This window comes from Schistocerca americana, chromosome 5, assembly GCF_021461395.2.
Source record: "Schistocerca americana isolate TAMUIC-IGC-003095 chromosome 5, iqSchAmer2.1, whole genome shotgun sequence".
Lineage (NCBI taxonomy): Eukaryota > Metazoa > Arthropoda > Insecta > Orthoptera > Acrididae > Schistocerca > Schistocerca americana.
In genome coordinates this window covers 778,078,952-778,101,179 of record NC_060123.1, presented here as the reverse complement: position 1 = coordinate 778,101,179, position 22,228 = coordinate 778,078,952, and positions in this window count along the sequence as shown.

The following is a 22,228-nucleotide window of genomic DNA, read 5'->3' as shown; positions in this document are numbered from 1 at the left end:
AGTGTTACATTCCGATGCACTTGTGCAGGTTTGCTGTATCCCGTGGACCTTCCCATTGACCATGAAACACAGACATTGAATCAGGATTCATTACCAATGGCAGAATGCTGACTTAAGTGGAAGAAGAGTGAAACTTCTATTGGTTTGTGCTTTGAGCGGCTCCTGGGAGACCAGTGTTGGATTCCGAGACACCAGTGCTGGTTTACTGTATCCCTTGGACCTTAACATTGACCATGAAACACAGAAATTGCTTGGGGGTTGAATACAAAAAGCACATTGCCGACGTAAGTACAAGAAGCGTGAATCTTCTAAGAGTTTGTACTTTGAGCGGCTTCTAGGAGACCAGTGTCACATTCCGATTCACTAGTGCAGGTTTACTATATCCCTTGGACCTGCACATTGATCATGAAACACAGAAATTGCGTAGGGATTCAATACAAAAGGCACTATCCCGACGTAAGTACAAGACGAGTGGATCTTCCAAGAGTTTGTACTTTGAGCGGCCCCTGGGTGACCAGCAATAGATTTCGATGGACCAGTGCAGGTTTACTGTATCCCTTGGACCTTCACATTGATCATGAAACACAGAAATCGCATAGGGATTGAAGACAAAAGGCCTAATGCCAACCTAAGTATAAGAAGAGTGAATCTTCTTAGGGTTTGTTCTTAGAGCGGCCCCTGGGAGACCAGTATTAGATTCTGATGCACCAGTGCAGGTTCGCTGTATCCCTTGGACCCTCACATGGACCATGAAAGACACAAATTGCATCGGCATTGAATACATAAAGCACAATGCTAACTTAGGTACGAGTAGAGTGTATATCATAAGAGTTAGTGTTTGATCGGCTCCTGGGAGACCAGTATTAGATTCCGATGCACCAGTGCAGGTTTACTGTGTCCCTAGGACCTTCACATTGACCATGTTACACAGAAATTGCATCGGGATCGAATACGTAAAGCACAATGCCAGCTTATGTACAGGAAGAGTGAATCTTATAAGATTTTGTGCTTTGAGCGGCTCCTGGGAGACAAGTATTAGAATCCGATGCACCAGTGCAGGTGTACTGTATCCCTTGGAACTTCAAATTGACCATGAAACGTAGAAATTGCATGGGGATTGAATACAAAATGCACAATGCAAGCTTAAGTACAAGAAGAGTGAATCTTCTAAGGGTTTGTGTTTTGAGCGGCTCTTGGGAGACCAGTATTAGATTCCGATGGACCAGAGCACGATTACTGTATCCTTTGTACCTGCACATTAACAATGAAGCACAGAAATTGCGTCGGGATTGAATACAAAAGGCACAATGCCGTAGTAAGTATAAGAAGAGTGGATTTCCTAAGAGTTTGTACTTTGAGCGGCTCCTGGGTGACCAGTGTTACATTCTGATGCACTTGTGCAGGTTTACCGTATCCCTTGGACCTTCCCATGGAGAATTAAACACAGACATTGAATCAGGTTTCATTACCAAAGGCACAATGCCGACTTAAGTGGAAGAAGAGTGAATCTTCTATGGGTTTGTGCTTTGAGCGGCTCCTGGGAGAGCAGTATTAAATTCCGATGCACCGGTGCAGGATTTCTGTTTCCCTTGGACCTTCACATTGACCATGAAATACAGAAATGGCATCAGGAATGAATACAAAAGGCACAATTCCGACTTTAGTACAAGATGAGAGAATCTTCTAAGGGTTTGTGATTTGAGCGACTCCTGGGCGACCAGTATTAGATTCCGGTGCACCAGTGCAGGTTCACTGTATCCCTTGGACATTCACATGGACCATGAAACACACAAATTGCATCGGAATTGAATACAAAAAGCCCAATGCCGACTCAAGTATGAGTAGAGTGAATAATATACGACTTAGTGTTTGAGCGGCTCCTGGGAGGCCAGTATTAGATTCCGATGCACCAGTGCTGGTTTACTGTATCACTTGGACCTTCACATTGACCATGAAGCACAGAAATTGTATCGTGATTGAATACAAAAGGCACAATGCCGACTTAAGTAAAAGAGGAGTCAATCTTCCTAGAGTTTGTGTTTGAGCTGCTCTTGGCAGACCAGTATTAGATTCCGATGCACCTGTGCGGGTTTTCTGTATCCCTTGGAGCTTCACATGAACCATGAAACACACAAATTGCATCGGGATTGAATACAAAAGGAACAATGCCGACTTAAGTACAAGTAGAGTGAATATTATAAGAGTTTGTGTTTGAGCGGCACCTGGTAGACAAGTATTGGATTCCAATGTATCAGTGCTGGTTTGCTGTATCACTTGGTCCTTCACATTGACCATGAAACACAGAAATTGCATCGGGATTGGATACATAACGCACAATGCCGGCTTATGCACAGGAAGAGTGAATCTTCTAAGACTTTGTGCTTTGAGCGGCTCCTGGAAGACCAGTATTAGATTCCGATGCACCAGTGCAGGTTTACTGTATCCCTTGGACCTTCACATTTATCATGAAACACAGAAATCCCATCTGGATTGAATACAAAAGACCTAATGCCAACTTAGGTACAAGAAGAGTGAATCTTCTTAGGGTTTGTCCTTAGAGCGGCTCCTGGGAGACCAGTATTAGATTCCGATGCACTAGTCCAGGTGTACTGTATCCCTTGGAACTTCAAATAGGCCATGATACACAGAAAATGCATCGGGATTGAATCCAAATGCACAATGGCAGCTTAAGTATAAGAAGAGTGAATCTTCTAAGGGTTTGTGTTTTGAGCGGCTTCTGGGAGACCAGTATTGGATTCCGATGGACCAGTGCAGCTTTACTGTATCCTTTGTACCTCCACATTGGCCATGAAACACAGAAATTGCACCATGATTGAATACAAAAGGCATAATGCCGACCTAAGTACAATATGAGAGGATCCTCTAAGTCTTTGTGGTTTGAGCGGCTCCTGGGAGACCTGTATTAGATTCCGATGCAGCAGTGCAGGTTCACTGTATCCCATGGACCTTCACATGGACCATGCAACACATAAATTTCATCGGCATTGAATACAAAAGCACAATTCCGACTTAAGTAGAAGAAGAGTGATACGTCTATGGGTTTGTGATTTAAGCGGCTCCTGGGAGATCAGTGTTAGATTCAGATGCACCAGTACACGGTTACTGTATCCTTTGGACTTTCACATTGACCAGGAACCACTGAAATTGCTTCGGGATTGAATGCAAAACGCACAATGCCGACTTATGTACAAGAAGAGTGAGTCTTCTAAGCGTTTGTGTTTTGAACGGCTCCTGGGAGACCAGTATTAGACTCCGATGCACCAGTGCAGGTTTACTTTATCCCTTGGTCCTTCAAATTGACCATGAAACACAGAAATTGCTTCGGGATTGAATACAAAAGGCACAAAGCCTACTTAAGTGAAAGAGGAGTCAATCTTCCAAGAGTTTGTGCTTTGAGCTGCTCCTGGCAAACCAGTATTAGATTCCGATGCACCAGTGCAGGTTTTCTGTATCCCTTGGACCTTCACATTGACCATGAAACACACAAATTGCATCGGGATTGAATACAAAAGGAACAATGCCGTCTTAAGTACAAGTAGAGTGAATATTATTAGAGTTAGTGTTTGAGCGGCTCCTTGTAGACCAGTATTAGATTCCAATGCACCAGTGGTGGTTTACCGAATCACTTGGACGTTCACATTGACCATGAAACACAGAAATTGCATCGGGATCGAATACATAAGGCACAATGCCTGCTTATGTACAGGAAGAGTGAATATTCAAAGACTTTGTGCTTTGAGCGGCTCCTGGGAGACCAGTATTAGAATCCGATGCACCAGTGCAGGTTTACTGTATCCCTTGTACCTTCACATTGATCATGAAACAGAAATCGCATCGGGATTGAATACAAAATGCATAATGCCTACTTAAGTACAAGAAGAGTGAATCTTCTTAGGGTTTGTTCTTAGAGCGGCTCCTGGGAGATCAGTATTAGAATCCGATGCACTAGTGCAGGTGTACTGTTTCCCTTGGAACTTCAAATAGACAATGAAACACAGAAATTGCATCGGGATTGAATCCAAAGTTTGAATCTTCTAAGGGTTTGTTTTTGAGCGCCTCCTGGTTGACCAGTATTAGATTCCGATGGACCAGTGCAGGTTTACTGTATCGTTTATACCTTCACATTGACCATGAAACACAGAAATTGCGTCGGGAGTGAATACAAAAGGCACAATGCCGCCGTAAGTACAAGAAGAGTGAATCATCTAAGAGTTTGTAATTTGATCGGCTCCTGGGAGACCAGTGTTACAATCCGATGCACTAGTGCATGTTTACTGTATCCCTTGGACCTTCACGTTGACCATGAAACACAGTATTTGCGTCGGGATTGAAAACAAAAGGCACTATGCCGACTTATGTACAAGAAGAGTTAATTTTGTATGAGTTTCTGTTTTGAGCGGCTCCTGGGAGAGCAGTATTAAATTCCGATGCACCAGTGCAGGATTTCTGTATCCCTTGGACCTTCAAATTGAACATGAAACACAGAAATTGCATCGGGATTGAATACAAAAGGCATAATGCCGACCTACGTTCAAGATGAGAGAATCTTCTAAGTTTTTGTGCTTTGAGCGGCTCCTGGGAGACCAGTATTAGATTCCGAAGCACCAGTGCTAGTTCACTGTATCCCTTGGAACTTCTCATGGACCATGAAAGACACAAATTGCATCGGCATTGAATACACAAAGCACAATGCTGACTTAAGTACGAGTAGAGTGTATATAATAAGAGTTAGTGTTTGATCGGCTCCTGGGACACCAGTATTAGATTCCGATGCACCAGTGCTGGTTTACTGTATCCCTTGGACCTTCACATTGACCATGAAACACAGATATAGCATCGTGATTGAATACAAAAGGCACAATGCCGACTTAAGTACAAGAAAAGTGAATCGTCTAAGGGTTTCTGCTTTGAGCGGCTCCTGGGAGACCAGTGTTACAATCCGATTCACTAGTGCAGGTTTACTGTATCCCTTGGACCTTCACGTTGACCATGAAACACAGATATTGCGTTGGGATTGAATACAAAATGCACTATGCCGACTTAAGTACAAGAAGAGTGAATCTTCTACGAGTTTGTGCTGTAAGCGATCCTGGGGCAGCAATATTAGATTCTGATGCACCAGTGCAGGTTTACTGTATCCCTTGGACCTTCACATTGAACATGAAACACAGAAATTGCATCGCGATTGAATACAAAAGGCACAATGCCGACCTAAGTACAAGATAAGAGAATCTTCTAAGTGTTTGTGCTTTGAGCGGCTCCAGGGAGACCAGTATTAGATTTCGATGCACCAGTGCAGGTTCACTGTATCCCTTGGACCTTCACATGGACCATGTAAGACACAAATTGCATCGGCATTGAATACATAAAGCACAATGCTGACTTAAGTATGAGTAGAGTGTATATTATAAGAGTTTGTGTGTGATTGGCTCCTGGGAGACCAGTATTAGATTCCGATGCACCAGTGCTGGTTTACTGTATCCCTTGGACCTTCACATTGACCATGAAACACAGAAATAGTATCGTGATTGAATAGAAAAGGCACAATGCCGACTTAAGTACAAGAAGAGTGAATCGTCTAAGGGTTTCTGCTTTGAGCGGCTCCTGGAAGACCAGTATTAGATTCCAAGCACCAGTGCTGGTTTACTGTATCACTTGCACCATCACATTGACCATGAAACACAGAAATTGCTTCGGGATCGAATACAAAATGCACAATGCCAGCTTATGTACAGGAAGAGTGAATCTTCTAAGGATTTGTGTTTTGAGCGACTCCAGGGAGACCAGTATTAGATTCCGATGGACCAGTGCAGGTTTACTGTATCCTTTGTACATTCACATTGACCATGAACTACCGAAATTGCGTCGGGATTGAATACAAAATGCAAAATGCCGACGTAAGTACAAGAAGAGTAAATCTTCTAAGATTTTGTACTTTGAGCGGTCCTGGGAGACCAGTGTTACATTACGATGCATTAGTGCAGGTGTACTGTATCCCTTGGACCTTCACATTGACCATGAAACACAGGAATTGCATCAGGATTCATTACCAAATACACAATGCCTACTTAAGTGGAAGAAGAATGAATCATTTATTGGTTTGTGCTTCGAGAAGTTCCTGGGAGACCAGTATTAGATTCCGATGCACCACTGCAGTTTTACTTTATTCCTTGGTCCCTCACATTGACCACGAAACACAGAAATTGCATCGGGATTGAATACAAAAGGCACAAAGTATAGTTAAGTACAAGTAGAGTGAATATTATAGGAGTTAGTGTTTTAGCGGCTCCTGGGAGACCAGTATTAGATTCCAATGCACCAGTGCTGGTTTACTGTATCCCTTGGATCTTCACATTGACGATGAAACAAAGAAAATCCATCGGGATTGAATACAAAACGCACAATGCCGACTTAAGTACAAGAAGAATGAATCTTCTAAGAGTTTGTGTTTTGAGCGGCCCCTGGGAGGGCAGTGTTAGATTCCGTTGCACCAGTGCTGGTTTACTGTATCCCTCGGACCTTCACATTGACCATGAAACACAGAAATAGCATTGAGATTGAATACAAAGGCACAATGCCGACTTAAGTACAAAAAGTATGAACCTTCTAAGAGTTTGTATTTTGAGCGGCTCCTGGGAGACCAGTACTAGATTCCGATGCACCAGTGCAGGTTAACTGTAATACTAGGACCTTCGCATTTAACATTAAACACAGAAATTGCATCGGGATGGAATACAAAAGGCACAATGTCGACTTAAGTACAAGAAGAGTGAATCTTCTAAGAGATTTTTCTTTGAGTGGATCCTGGGAGACCAGTATCAGATTCAAATGCACCAGTGCAGGTTTACTTTATCCCTTGGTCCGTCACAATGACCATGAAATACAGAAATTGCATCGGGATTGAATACAAAAGGCACAAATCCTACTTAAGAACAAAAAGAGTTAATCTTCTAAGAGTTTCTGTTTTGAGAGGCTCCTGGGAGACGAGTATTACATTCCGATGCACCAGTGCAGGTTAACTGTATCCCTTGGACATTCACATGGACCACGAAACACAGAAATTGCATCGGGATTGAATACAAAAGACACAATGCCAACTTAAGTACAAGAAGAGTGAATCATCTAAGTGTTTGCACTTTGAGCGGCTCCTGGGAGACCAACATTAGGTTCCGATGCACCAGTGCAGGTTCGCTGTATCCTTTGGACCTTCACGTTGACCATGAAACACAGAAATTGCTTCGGGATTGAATGGAAAATGCACAATGCCGGCTTAAGTACAAGAAGAGTGGATCTTCTAAGAGTTTGTGATTTGAGCGGTTCCTGGGAGACCAATATTAGATTCCGATGCACCAGTGCAGGTTTACTGTATCCCTGGACCTTCACATTGACCATGAAACACAGATATTTCATCGGGATTGAATACAAAATGCACAATGCCGACATAAGTACAAGAAGAGAGAATCTTCTAAGAGTTTGTTCTTTGAGCGGCTCCTGGGGGACCAGTATTAGATTCCGATGCACCAGCGCAGGTTTACTTTATCACTTGGACCTAAACATTGACCATGAAACACAGAAATTGCATCGGGATTGAATTCAGAAAGTTTTAAACCTACTTAAGTACAAGAAGATCAAATCTTCTAAGAATTTGTGCTTTGAGAGGTTCCTGGGAGACCAGTATTACATTCCGATGCATCAGTGTAGGTTTACTTTATCCTTAGGATTTCCACATTGACCACGAAACACAGAAATTGTATCGGGATTGAATACAAAAAGCACAACGCCGACTTAAGTAAAAGAACAGTGAATCTTCTATAAATTTGTATTTTGAGCGGTTCCTGGGAGACCAGAATTAGATTCCGATGCACCAGTGTCGGTTTACTGTATCCCTTGGTCATACACACTGACCATGAGACACAGAAATTGCACCGGAATTGATTACAAAATGCACAATGCCGACTTAAGTACAAGTAGAGTGAATCTTCTAAGAGTTTGTGTTTTGAGCGGCTCCTGGGTGGCCAGTGTTAAATTCCATTGAACCAGTGCTGGTTTAGTATATCCCTTGGACCATCACATTGACCATGAAACACATAAATTGCATTGGGATTGAATACATAAGCCACAATGCCGGCTTATTTACAGGAAGAGTGAATCTAATAAGACTTTGTGCTTTGAGCGGCTATAGGAAGACCAGTATTAGATTCCGATGCACCAGTGCAGGTTTACTGTATCCCTTGGACCTTCACATTGATCATGAAACATAGAGATCGCATCGGGGTGAATAGAAAAGGCACAATGCCGACTTAAGTACAAGAAGAGTGAATCTTCTTAGGGTTTGTTTTTAGGGCGGCTCCTGGGAGACCAGTATTAGAATCCGATGCACCAGTGCAGGTTTACTGTATCCCTTGGAACTTCAAATTGACCATGAAAAACAGAAATCGCATCGGGATTGTATACAAAATGCACAATGCCAGCTTAAGTACAGGAAGAGTGAATCTTCTAAGGGTTTGTGTTTTGAGCGGCTCCTGGGAGACCAGTATTAGATTCCAATGGACCAGTGCAGGTTTACTGTATCCTTTGTACCTCCAAATTGACCATGAACCACAGAAATTGCGTGGGGGTTGAATACAAAATGCAAAATGCGGACGTAAGTACAAGAAGAGTGAATCGTCTAAGATTTTGTACTTTGAGCGGTCCTGGGAAACCAGTGCTACATTCCGATGCATTAGTGCAGGTTTACTGTATCCCTTGGACCTTCACATTGACCATGAAACACAGAAATTGCATCAGGATTCATTACCAAATGCACAATGCAGACTTAAGTGGAAGAAGAATGAATCATTTATAGGTTATTGCATTGAGAGTTTCCTGGGAGACCAGTAAAGATTCCGATGCACCACTGCAGTTTTACTTTATTCCTTGGTCCTTCACATTGACCATGAAACACAGAAATTGCATCGGGATTAAATACAAAAGGCACAATGTATAGTTAAGTACAAGTAGAGTGAAGATTATAGGAGTTAGTGTTTTAGCGGCTCCTGGGAGACCAGTATTAGATTCCGATGCACAAGTGCTGGTTTTTCTGTATCCCTTGGACCTTCACATTGACGATGAAACATAGAAAACCCATCGGGATTGAATACAAAACGCACAATGCCGACTTAAGTACAAGAAGAGTGAATCTTCTAAGAGTTTGTGCTTTGAGCGGCTCCTGGGAGGGCAGTGTTAGATTCCGTTCCACCAGTGCTGGTTTACTGTATCCCTCGGACCTTCACATTGACCATGAAACACAGATATTGCATTGGGATTGAATACAAAGGCACAATGCCGACTTAAGTACAAGAAGTATGAATCTTCTAAGAGTTTGTATTTTGAGAGGCTCCTGGGAGACCAGTACTAGATTCCGATGCACCAGTGCAGGTTAACTGTAATCCTAGGACCTTCACATTGAACATGAAACACAGAAATTGCATCGGGATTGAAAACTAAAGGCACAATGCCGACTTAAGTAAAAGAGGAGTGAATCTTCTAAGAGTTTGTGATATGAGCGGCTCCTGGGAGACGAGTATTACATTCCAATCCACCAGTGCAGGTTAACTGTATCCCTTGGACATTCACATGGACCACGAAACACAGAAATTGCATCGGGATTGATTACAAAAGGCACAATGCCGACTTAAGTATAAGTAGAGTGAATATTACAACAGTTATTGTTTGAGCGGCTCCTGGGAGACCAGTATTCGATTCGGAAGCACCAGTGCAGGTTTACTATATCTTTTGGACCTTCACATTGACCATGAAACACAGAAATTCCATCGGGTTGATTACAAAATGCACAATGCCGACTTAAGTACAAGAAGAGTGAATCTTCTAAGAGTTTGTGCTTGAGTGGCTCCTGGGATACCAGTATTAGATTCCGAAGCACCAGTGCCAGTTTACTGTATCCTTTGGGCCTTCACATTGACCTTGAAACACAGAAATTGCATCGGGAATGAACAATGCAGACTTAAGGAGAGGAGAGTGAATCTTCTGACATTTTGTGTTTTGAGCGGCTCCTGGGAGACCAGTATTAGTTTCCGATGCACCAGTGCAGGTTTATTGTATCCCTTGGACATTCACATGGACCATGAAACACAAAATTTTGCATCGGGACTGAATACAAAAAGTACAATGCCGACTTATGTAAAAGAAGAGAGAATCTTCTACGTGTTTGTGCTTTGAGCGGCTCCTGGGAGACCGGTATTAGATTCCGATGCACCAGTGCAGGTTTACTTTATCCCTTGGTCCTTCACATTGACCATGAAACACAGAAATTCCAACGGGTTGATTACAAAATGCACAAAGCCGACTTAAGTACAAGAAGAGTGAATCTTGTAAGAGTTTGTGCTTTGAGTGGCTCCTGGGATACCAGTATTGGATTCCGTTGCACCAGTGCTGGTTTACTGTATCCCTTGGTCCTTCACATTGACCATGAAACAGAGAAATTTCATCGGGTTGATGACAAAATGCAGAATGCCAAATTAAGTACAAGAAGAGTGAATCTTCTAAGAGTTTGTGCTTTGAATGGCTCCTGGGATACCAGTATTAGATTCTGATGCACCAGTGCAGGCTTACTGAATTCCTTGGACCTTCACATTGACCATGAAACACAGAAATTGCAACGAAATTGAAAACAAAAGGCACAATGCCGAATTAAGTACAGGAAGAGTGAATCTTTTAAAAGTTTGTGATTTGAGCGGCTCCTGCGAGACCAGTATTAAATTCTAGTCCACCAATGCATCTTTACTGTAATCCTTGGACCTTCACATTGAACATGAAACACTGAAATTCCATTGGGATTCAAAACAAAAGTCACAATGAAAACTTAAGTACAGGAAGCGTGAATCTACTAAGGGTTTGTGCTTTGAGCGGCTCCTGGGAGACCAGTATTAAATTCCGATGTACCGGTGCGCGTTTACTGTATCCCTTGGACCTTCACATAGACCATGAAACACACAAATTGCATCAAGACTGAATACAAAAGGCATAATGCCGACTTAAGTACAAGAAGAGTGAGTCTTCTAAGGTTTTGTGGTTTGAGCAGCTCCTGGGAGACCAGTATTAGATTACAATGCACCAGTGCTGGTTTACTGTATCGCTTGGACCTTCAATTGATCATGAAACACAGAAATTGCATCGGGATTGTATACATAAGGCACAATGCCAGCTCATGTACAGGAAGAGTGAATCTTCTCAGACTTTGCACTTTGAGCGGCTCCTGGGAGACCAGTATTAGATTCAGATGCACCAGTGCAGGTTCACTGTATCTTTTGGACCTTCACATTGACCATGAAACATAGAAATTGCTTCGGGATTGAATACAAAAGGCACAATGCCGACTTAAGTACAAGAATAGTGGATCTTCTAAGAGTTTGTGCTTTGAGTGGCTCCTGGGATACCAGCATTAGATTCCGATGCACCAATGCAGGTTTTGTTGCATCCCTTGGACCTTCACATGGTCCATGAAACACAGAAATTCCATCGAGATTGAATACAAAACGCACAATGGTGACTTAATTACAGGAAGAGTGAATCTTCTAAGATTTTGTGCTTTGAGCGGCTCCTGGAAGGCCACTTTTATGTTCCGTTGCACCAGTGCTAGTTTACTGTATCCCTTGGCCCTTCACATTGACCATGAAACACAGAAATTGCATTGGGATTGAATACAAAATGCACAATGCCGACTTAAGTAAAAGAAGAGTGAATCTTCTAAGAGTTTGTGTTTTGAGCGTATCCTGGGAGACCAGTATTAGATTCCGATGCACCAGTGCCCGTTTACTTTATCCCTTGGTCCTTCACTTGACCATGAAACACAGAAATTGCATCGGGTTGATTACAAAATGAACAATGTCGACTTATGAACAAGAATAGTGAATCTTCTAAGAGTTTGCGCTTTAAGCGGCTCCTGGGAGACCAGTATTAAATTCCGAAGCACCAGTGCGCGTTTACTGTATCTCTTGGACCTACACATAGACCATGAAACACAGAAATTGCATCGGGATTGAATACAAAAGGCACAATACCGACTTAAGTACAAGAAAAGTGAATCTTCTAAGTGTTTGCACTTTGAGCGGCTCCTGGGAGACCAGTATTAGATTCCGATGCACCAGTGCAGGTTTATTGCATCCCGTGGACCTTCACACAGACCTTGAAACACAGAAATTGCAAAGGCATTGAATACAAAAGGCGCAATGCCGACTTAAGTACAAGAAGAGAGATTTTCTAAAAGTTTGTTCTTTGAGCGGCTCCTGGGAGACCAGTATTAGATTCCGATGCAGGTTTACTTTATCCCTTGGTCCTTCACATTGACCATGAAACACAGAAATTGCATCGGGATTGAATACAAAAAGTACACGGCCGACTTAAGTACAAGTAGAGTGAATATTATAAGAGCTAGTGTTTGAGCGGCTCCTGGGAGACCAGTATTATATTCTGACGCACCAGTGCAGATTTATTGTATCTCTTGGACCTACACATTGACCATGAAACACAGAAATTGCATCGGGATTGAATACAAAACGCACAAATCCTACTTAAGTACAAGAAGAGTAAATCAACTGAGAGTTTGCGGTTTGAGCGGCTCCTGGGAGACCAGTATTAGATTCCGATGCACCAGTGCTGGTTTACTTTATCCCTTGGATATTCACATTGACCATGAAACACAGAAATTGCATCGGGAATAAATACAAAATGCACAATGCCGACTTAATAACAAGTAGAGAAAATATTATATGACTTAGCGTTTGAGCCGACTTCACTACAAGAAGAGTGAATCTTCTATGGGGTAGTGATTTAAGCGGTTTCTGGGAAACCAGTATTACATTCCGATTCACCTGTGTATGTTTTCTATATCCCTCGGACCTTCACATAGTACGTGAAACACAGATATTGCATCGGGATTGAATACAAAAATCACAATGGCGTCTTAAGTACAAGAAGAGTGAATCTTCTAAAAGTTTGTGATTTGAGTGGATCCTGGGATACCAGTATTAGATTCTGATGCTCCAGTGCAGGTTTACTGTATCCCTTGGACCTTCACATTGATCATAAAACACAGAAATTGCATCGAAATTGAAAACAAAATGCTCAATTTTTTAGTACAAGGAGAGTGAATCTTCTAAGTGTTTGCACTTTGAGCGGCTCCTGGGAGACCAGTATTAGATTCAGATGCACCAGTGCAGGTTCACTGTATCTTTTGGACCTTACCATTGACCATGAAACATAGAAATTGCTTCGGGATTGAATACAAGAGGCACAATGCCGACTTAAGCACAAGAAGAGTGGATCTTCTAAAAGTTTGGGATTTGAGCGTCTTTTGGAAAACCAGTGTTAGATTCCGATGCACCAGTGCAGGTTTACTGAATCCCATGGACCTTCACATAGACCATGAAACAAATAAATTGCATCGGGATTGAATACAAAAGGTACAATGCCGACTTAAGTACAAGAAGACTGAATCTTCTAAGTGTTTGTCCTTTGAGCGGCTCCTGGGAGGCCAGTATTAGATTCCGATGCACCAGTGCAGGTTTATTGTATCCCTTGGACCCTCACATGGACCAAGAAACACACAAATTACATCATGATTGAATACAAAAGGTACAATGACGACTTAAGTACAAGTAGAGTGAATATTATAAGAGTTAGTGTTTAAGCGGCTCCTGGGAGACCAGTATTATATCCCCATGCACCAGTGCAGATTTACTGTACCTCTTGGACCTACACATTGACCATGAAACTCAGAAATTGCTTCGGGATTAATTCCAAAAGGCACAATGCCGACTTAAGCACAAGAAGAGTGAATCTTCTTAGAGTTTGTGCTTTGAGCGGCTCCTGGGAGACCAGTATTAGATTCCGATGCACCAGTGCAGGTTTACTGTATCCCTTGGACCTTCACATGGACCATGAAACACACAAATTGCATCGGGATTGAATACAAAAAGTACAATGCCGACTTAAACACAAGTAGAGTGAATATTATAAGAGTTAGTGTTTGAGCGGCTCCTGGGAGACCAGTATTATATTCCGATGCACCAGTGCAGATTTACTGTATCTCTGGGACCTACACATTGATTAGGAAACACAGAAATGGCATCGGGATTGAATACAAAAGGCACAATGCCGACTTAAGCACAAGAAGAGTGAATCTTCTAAGAGTCTGTGCTTTGAGCGGCTCCTGGGAGACCAGTATTAGATTCAGATGCACCAGTGCAGGTTCACTGTATCTTTTGGACCTTACCGTTGACCATGAAACATAGAAATTGCTTCGGGATTGAATACAAAAGGCACAATGCCGACTTAAGTACAAGAAGAGTTTATCTTCTAAAAGTTTGGGATTTGAGCGTCTCTTGGAAAACCAGTGTTAGATTCCGATGCACCAGTGCAGGTTTATTGTATCCCTTGGACCCTCACATGGACCAAGAAACACACAAATTGCATCATGATTGAATACAAAAAGTACAATGACGACTTAGGTACAAGTAGAGTGAATATTATAAGAGTTAGTGTTTGAGCGGCTCCTGGGAGACCATTATTATATTCCGATGCACCAGTGCAGATTTACTGTATCTCTTGGACCTACACATCGACCAGGAAACACAGAAATGGCATCGGGATTGAATACAAAAGGCACAATGCCGACTTAAGCACAAGAAGAGTGAATCTTCTAAGAGTTTGTGCTTTGGCGGCTCCTGGGACACCAGTGTTTGATTCCGATGCACCAGTGCAGTTTACAATTATCCCTTCGACATTCACATTGGCCATGAAACACAGAAATTGCATCGGGATTGAATACAAAATGCACAGTGCAGACTCAAGTACAATTAGAGTGAATATTATGAGACTTAGCGTCTGAGCCGACTTAACTACAACAGGACTGAATCTTCTAAGAGTTTGTTCTATAAGTGGCTTCTGGGAGACCAGTATTAGATTCCGATTCACCCGTGCAGGTTTTCTGTATCCCTCGGACCTTCACATAGTCCATGAATCACAGAAATTGCATCGGGATTGAACACAAAAATCACAATGCCGACTTAAGTACAAGAAGAGTGAATCTTCTAAGAGTTTGTGCTTGAGTGGCTCCTGGGATACCAGTATTAGATTCCGAAGCACCAGTGCCGGTTTACTGTATCCTTCGGGCCTTCACATTGACCTTGAAACACAGAAATTGCATTGGGAATGAACAATGCAGACTTAAGGAGAGGAGAGTGAATCTTCTGACATTTTGTGTTTTGAGCGGCTCCTGGGACACCAGTATTAGTTTCCGATGCACCAGTGCAGGTTTATTGTATCCCTTGGACATTCAAATGGACCATGAAACACAGAAATTGCATCGAAATTGAAAACAAAAGGCACAATGCCGAATTAAGTACAGGAAGAGTGAATCTTTTAAAAGTTTGTGATTTGAGCGGCTCCTGGGAGACCAGTATTAGATTCTAGTGCACCAATGCATCTTTACTGTAAGCCTTGGACCTTCACATTGAACATGAAACACTGAAATTCCATTGGGATTCAAAACAAAAGTCACAATGAAGACTTAAGTACAGGAAGCGTGAATCTACTAAGAGTTTGTGCTTTGAGCGGCTCCTGGGAGACCAGCATTAAATTCCGATGTACCGGTGCGCGTTTACTGTATCCCTTGGACCTTCACATAGACCATGAAACACATAAATTGCATCAAGACTGAATACAAAAGGCACAATGCCGACTTAAGTACAAGAAGAGTCAGTCTTCTAAGGTTTTGTGGTTTGAGCAGCTCCTGGGAGACCAGTATTAGATTACAATGCACCAGTGCTGGTTTACTGTATCGCTTGGACCTTCATTTGATCATGAATCACAGAAATTGCATCGGCATTGTATACATAAGGCACAATGCCAGCTCATGTACAGGAAGAGTGAATCTTCTTAGACTTTGTGCTTTCAGCGGCTCCTAGGAGACCAGTATTACATTCCGATGCATCAGTGCAGGTTTACTGTACCCCTTGGACCTTCACATCGACCATAAAATACAGAAATTGCATCGAAATTGAAAACAAAATGCTCAATTTTAAGTACAAGGAAAGTGAATCTTCTAAGAGTTTGTGTTTTGAGCGGCTCCTGGTAGACCAGTATTAAATTCCGAAGCACCATTGCGCGTTTACTGTATCCCATGGACCTTCACGTAGACCATGAAACACAGAAATTGCATCGGGATTGAATACAAGAGGGCACATTGCCGACTTAAGTACAAGAAGAGTGAATCTTATAAGTGTTTGCACTTTGAGCGGCTCCTGGGAGACCAGTATTAGATTCAGATGCACCAGTGCAGGTTCACTGTATCTTTTGGACCTTCACATTGACCATGAAACATAGAAATTGCTGCGGGATTGAATACAAAAGGCACAATTCCGACTTAAGGAAAAGAAGAGTGAATCTTCTAAGATTCTGTGCTTTGACCGGCTCCTGGGAGACCAGTATTAGATTCCGATACACCAGTGTAGGTTTTCTGTATCCCTCGGACCTTCACATAGGCCATGAAACAAAGAAATTTCATCGGGATTGGATACAAAACGCACAAATCCTACTTAAGTACAAGGAGAGTAAATCTTCTGAGAGTTTGTGCTTTCAGAGGCTCCTGAGAGACCAGTATTTGATTCCGATGCACCAGTGCAGGTTTACTGTATCAATTGCATCTTCACATAGACCATGAAACACACAAATTGCATCGGGATTGAATACAAGAAGTACAATGCCGACTTAAGTACATGTAGAGTGAATATTATAAGAGCTAGTGTTTGAGCGGCTCCTGGGAGACCAGTATTATATTCTGACGCGCCAGTGCAGATTTATTGTATCTCTTGGACCTACACATTGCGGATGAAACACAGAAATTGCATCGGAATTGAATACAAAACGCACAAATCCTACTTAAGTACAAGAAGAGTAAATCATCTGAGAGTTTGTGCTTTGAGCGGCTCCTGGGAGACCAGTATTAGATTCCGATGCACCAGTGCAGGTTTACTTTATCCCTTGGATATTCACATTGACCATGAAACACAGAAATTGCATCGGGATTAAATACAAAATGCACAATGCCGACTTAATAACAAGTAGAGAAAATATTATATGACTTAGCGTTTGAGCCGACTTCACTACAAGAAGAGTGAATCTTCTATGAGTTAGTGATTTAAGTGGTTTCTGGGAAACCAGTATTACATTCCGATTCACCTGTGTATGTTTTCTATATCCCTCGGACCTTCACATAGTACGTGAAACACAGATATTGCATCGGGATTGAATACAAAAATCACAATGGCGTCTTAAGTACAAGAAGAGTGAATCTTCTAAAAGTTTGTGATTTGAGTGGATCCTGGGATACCAGTATTAGATTCTGATGCTCCAGTGCAGGTTTACTGTATCCCTTGGACCTTCACATTGATCATAATACACAGAAATTGCATCGAAATTGAAAACAAAATGCTCAATTTTAAGTACAAGGAGAGTGAATCTTCTAAGAGTTTGTGTTTTGAGCGGCTCCTGGTAGACTAGTATTAAATTCCGAAGCACCAGTGCGCGTTAACTGTATCCCATGTACCTTCACGTAGACCATGAAACACAGAAATTGCATCGGGATTGAATACAAGAGGGCACAATGCCGACTTAAGTACAAGAAGAGTGAATCTTCTAAGTGTTTGCACTTTGAGCGGCTCCTGGGAGACCAGTATTAGATTCAGATGCACCAGTGCAGGTTCACTGTATCTTTTGGACCTTACCATTGACCATGAAACATAGAAATTGCTTCGGGATTGAATACAAAAGGCACAATGCCGACTTAAGTACAAGAAGAGTGGATCTTCTAAAAGTTTGGGATTTGAGCGTCTCTTGGAAAACCAGTGTTAGATTCCGATGCACCAGTGCAGGTTTACTGAATCCCATGGACCTTCACATAGACCATGAAACAAATAAATTGCATCATGATTGAATACAAAAGGTACAATGACGACTTACGTACAAGTAGAGTGAATATTATAAGAGTTAGTGTTTAAGCGGCTCCTGGGGGACCAGTATTATATCCCCATGCACCAGTGCGGATTTACTGTACCTCTTGGACCTACACATTGACCATGAAACTCAAAAATTGCTTCGGGATTAATTCCAAAATGCACAATGTCGACTTAAGCACAAGAAGAGTGAATCTTCTAAGAGTTTGAGCTTTGGTGGCTCCTGGGACACCAGTGTTTGATTCCGATGCACCAGTGCAGGTTTACAATTATCCCTTGGACATTCACATTGGCCATGAAACACAGAAATTGCATCGGGATTGAATACAAAATGCACAGTGCAGACTCAAGTGCAATTAGAGTGAATATTATGAGACTTAGTGTCTGAGCCGACTTAACTACAAGAGGACTGAATCTTCTAGGAGTTTGTTCCTTAACTGGCTTCTGGGAGACCAGTATTAGATTCCGATTCACCTGTGCAGGTTTTCTGTATCCCTCGGACCTTCACATAGTCCATGAAACACAGAAATTACATCGGGATTGAACACAAAAATCACAATGCCGACTTAAGTACAAGAAGAGTGAATCTACTAAGATTTTGTGCTTTGAGCGGCTCTGGGAGACCAGTATTAGATTCCGATGCACCAGTGCAGGTTTACTTTATCCCTTGGTCCTTCACATTGACCATGAAACACAGAAATTCCATCGGGTTGATTACAAAATGCACAATGCCGACTTAAGTACAAGAAGAGTGAATCTTCTAAGAGTTTGTGCTTGAGTGGCTCCTGGGATACCAGTATTAGATTCCGAAGCACCAGTGCCAGTTTACTGTATCCTTTGGGCCTTCACATTGACCTTGAAACACAGAAATTGCATCGGGAATGAACAATGCAGACTTAAGGAAAGGAGAGTGAATCTTCTGACATTTTGTGTTTTGAGCTGCTCCTGGGAGACCAGTATTAGTTTCCGATGCACCAGTGCAGGTTTATTGTATCCCTTGGTCATTCACATGGACCATGAAACACAAAAATTGCATCGGGACTGAATACAAAAAGTACAATGCCGACTTAAGTAAAAGAAGAGAGAATCTTCTACGTGTTTGTGCTTTGAGCGGCTCCTGGGAGACCAGTATTAGATTCCGATGCACCAGTGCAGGTTTACTGTATCCCTTGGACCATCACATGGACCATGAAACACAAAAATTGCATTGGCGTTGAATACAAAATGCACAATGCCGACTTAAGTACAAGCAGAGTAAATATTATAAGACTTGAGCCGTGTTAACTACAAGAGGACTGAATCTTCTAAGAGTTTGTTCTTTAAGTGGCTCCTGGGAGACCAGTATTAGATTCCGATGCACCAGTGCAGGTTTACATTATCCCTTGGTCCTTTACATTAACCATGAAACACAGAAATTCCATCGGGTTGATTACAAAATGCACAATGCCGACTTAAGTACAAGAAGAGTGAATCTTATAAGAGTTTGTGCATTGAGTGGCTCCTGGGATACCAGTATTGGATTCCGTTGCACCAGTGCTGGTTTACTGTATCGCTTGGATCTTCAATTGATCATGAAACACAGAAATTGCATCGGGATTGTATACATAAGGCACAATGCCAGCTCATGTACAGGAATAGTGAATCATCTTAGACTTTGTGCTTTGAGCGGCTCCTAGCAGACCAGTATTACATTCCGATGCACCAGTGCAGGTTTACTGTATCCCATGGACCTTCACATTGATCATGAAACACAGAAATTGCATCTGGATTGAATACAAAAGGAACAATGCCGACTTAAGTACAAAAAGAGTGGATCTTCTTAGAGTTTGTGAATCGAGCAGTTCCTGGGAGACCAGTGTTAGGTTCCGATGCATCAGTGCAGGTCTACTGTATCCCTTGGACCTTCACATGGACCATGAAACACACAAATTGCTTCGGGATTGAATACAAAAAGTACCATACCGACTTAAGTACAAGTAGAGTGAATAATATAAGAGTTAGTGTTTGAGCGGCCTCTGGAAGACCAGTAATAGATTCCAATGCACCAGTGCTGGGAGACCAGTGTTAGATTCTGATGCTACAGTGCAGGTTCACTGTATCCCATGGACCTTCACATAGGCCATGAAACACAGAAAATGCATCGGGATTGAATACAAAAGGCACAATGCCGACTTAAGCACAGAAAAGTGAATCTTCTAAGAGTTTGTGCTTTGAGCGGCTCTTGGGAGACCAGTATTAGATTCCGATGCACCAGTGCAGGTTTACTTTATCCCTTGGTCCTTCACATTGACCATGAAACACAGAAATTGCATCGGGATTGAATACAAAACGCACAAATCGTACTTAAGTACAAGAAGAGTGAAACTTCAAAGGTTTTAGCTTTGAGCGGCTCGTGGGAGACCAGTATCAGATTCCGATGCACCAGTGCATGTTTACTGTTTACCTTGGACCTTCATATGGACCATGGAACACACAAATTGCATCGGGATTGAATGCAAAAGGCACAATGCCGTCTTAAGTACAAGTAGAGTGATTCTTGTAAGAGTTTGTGCTTTGAGTGTCTCCTGGGACACCAGTATTGGATTCCGATGCACCAGTGCAGGTTGACTGTATCCCTTGCGTCTTCACATTGAGCATGAAACACAGAAATAGCACCGGGATTGTACACATAAGTCACAATGCCAACTTATGTACAGGAAGAGTGAATCTTCTAAGGATTTGTGTTTTGAGCGGCTCCTGGGAGACCATTATTAGATTCCGGTGCACCAGTGCCAGTTAACAGTATCCCTTGGACCTTCGCATGGACCATGAAAGACACAAATTGCATCGGGATTGAATATAAAAGGCACAATGCCGACTTAAGTACAAGTAGAGAGAATAATATAAGAGTTAGTGTTTGAGCGGCTCCTGGAAGACTAGTATTACATTCCAATGCACCAGTGCTGGTTTACTGTATCGCTTGGACCTTCAATTGTTCATGAAACACAGAATTGCATCGGGATTGTACACATAAGGCACAATGCCAGCTAATGTACAGGAAGAGTGAATCTTCTAAGTCTTTGTGCTTTGAGTGGCTCCTAGGAGACCAGTATTAGATTCCGATGCACTAGCGCAGGCTTACTGTATCCCTTGGACCTTCACATTGATCATGAAACACAGAAATTGCATCGGGATTGAATACAAAAGGCACAATGGCGACTTAAGTACAAGTAGAGTAAATATTATAAGACTTAGCGTTTGAGCCGACTTAACTACAAGAAGAGTAAATCTTCTCAGAGGTTGTGCTTTAAGTGGCTTCTGGGAGACCAGTATTAGATTCCGATGCACCAGTGCAGGTTTTTCTGTATCGCTTGGACCTGCAATTGATCATGAAACACAGAAATCGCATCGGGATTGTACACATAAGGTACAATGCCAGCTTATGTACAGGAAGAGTGAATCTTCTAAGACTTTGAGCTTTGAGCGGCTCCTGGGAGGCCACTTTTCGTTTCCGTTGCACCAGTGCTGGTTTACTGTATCCCTTGTTCCTTCACATTGACCATGAAACACAGAAATTGCATTGGGATTGAATACAGAAGGCACAATGCCGACTTAAGTAAAAGCAGAGTGGATCTTCTAAGAGTTTGTGCTTTGTGCGGCTCCTGGGAGACCAGTATTAGATTCCGATGCACCAGTGCAGATTTACTGTATCCCTTGGACCTTCACATTGACCATGAAACACAGAAATTGCATCGAAATTGAAAACAAAATGACCTATTTTAGGTACAAGAAGAGGGAATATTATAAGGTTTTGTGCTTTGAGCGGCTGCTGGGAGACCAGTATTAGATTCCGATGCACCAGTGCAATTTTACTGTTTCCCTTGGACTTTCATATGGACCATGGAGCACACAAATTGCATCGGGATTGAATACAAAAGGCACAATGCCGTCTTAAATACAAGTAGAGTGAATAATATAAGAGTTAGTGTTTGAGGGGCTCCTGGAAGACCAGTATTAGACTCCATTGCACCAGTGCTGGTTTACTGTATCGCTTCGACCTGCAATTGATCATGAAACACAGAAATCGCATCGGGATTGTACACATAATTTACAATGCCAGCTTATGTACAGGAAGAGTGAATCTACTAAGACTTTGTTCTTTCAGCGGCTCCTGGGTGACCAGTATTAGATTCCGATGCACCAGTGCAGGTTTGCTG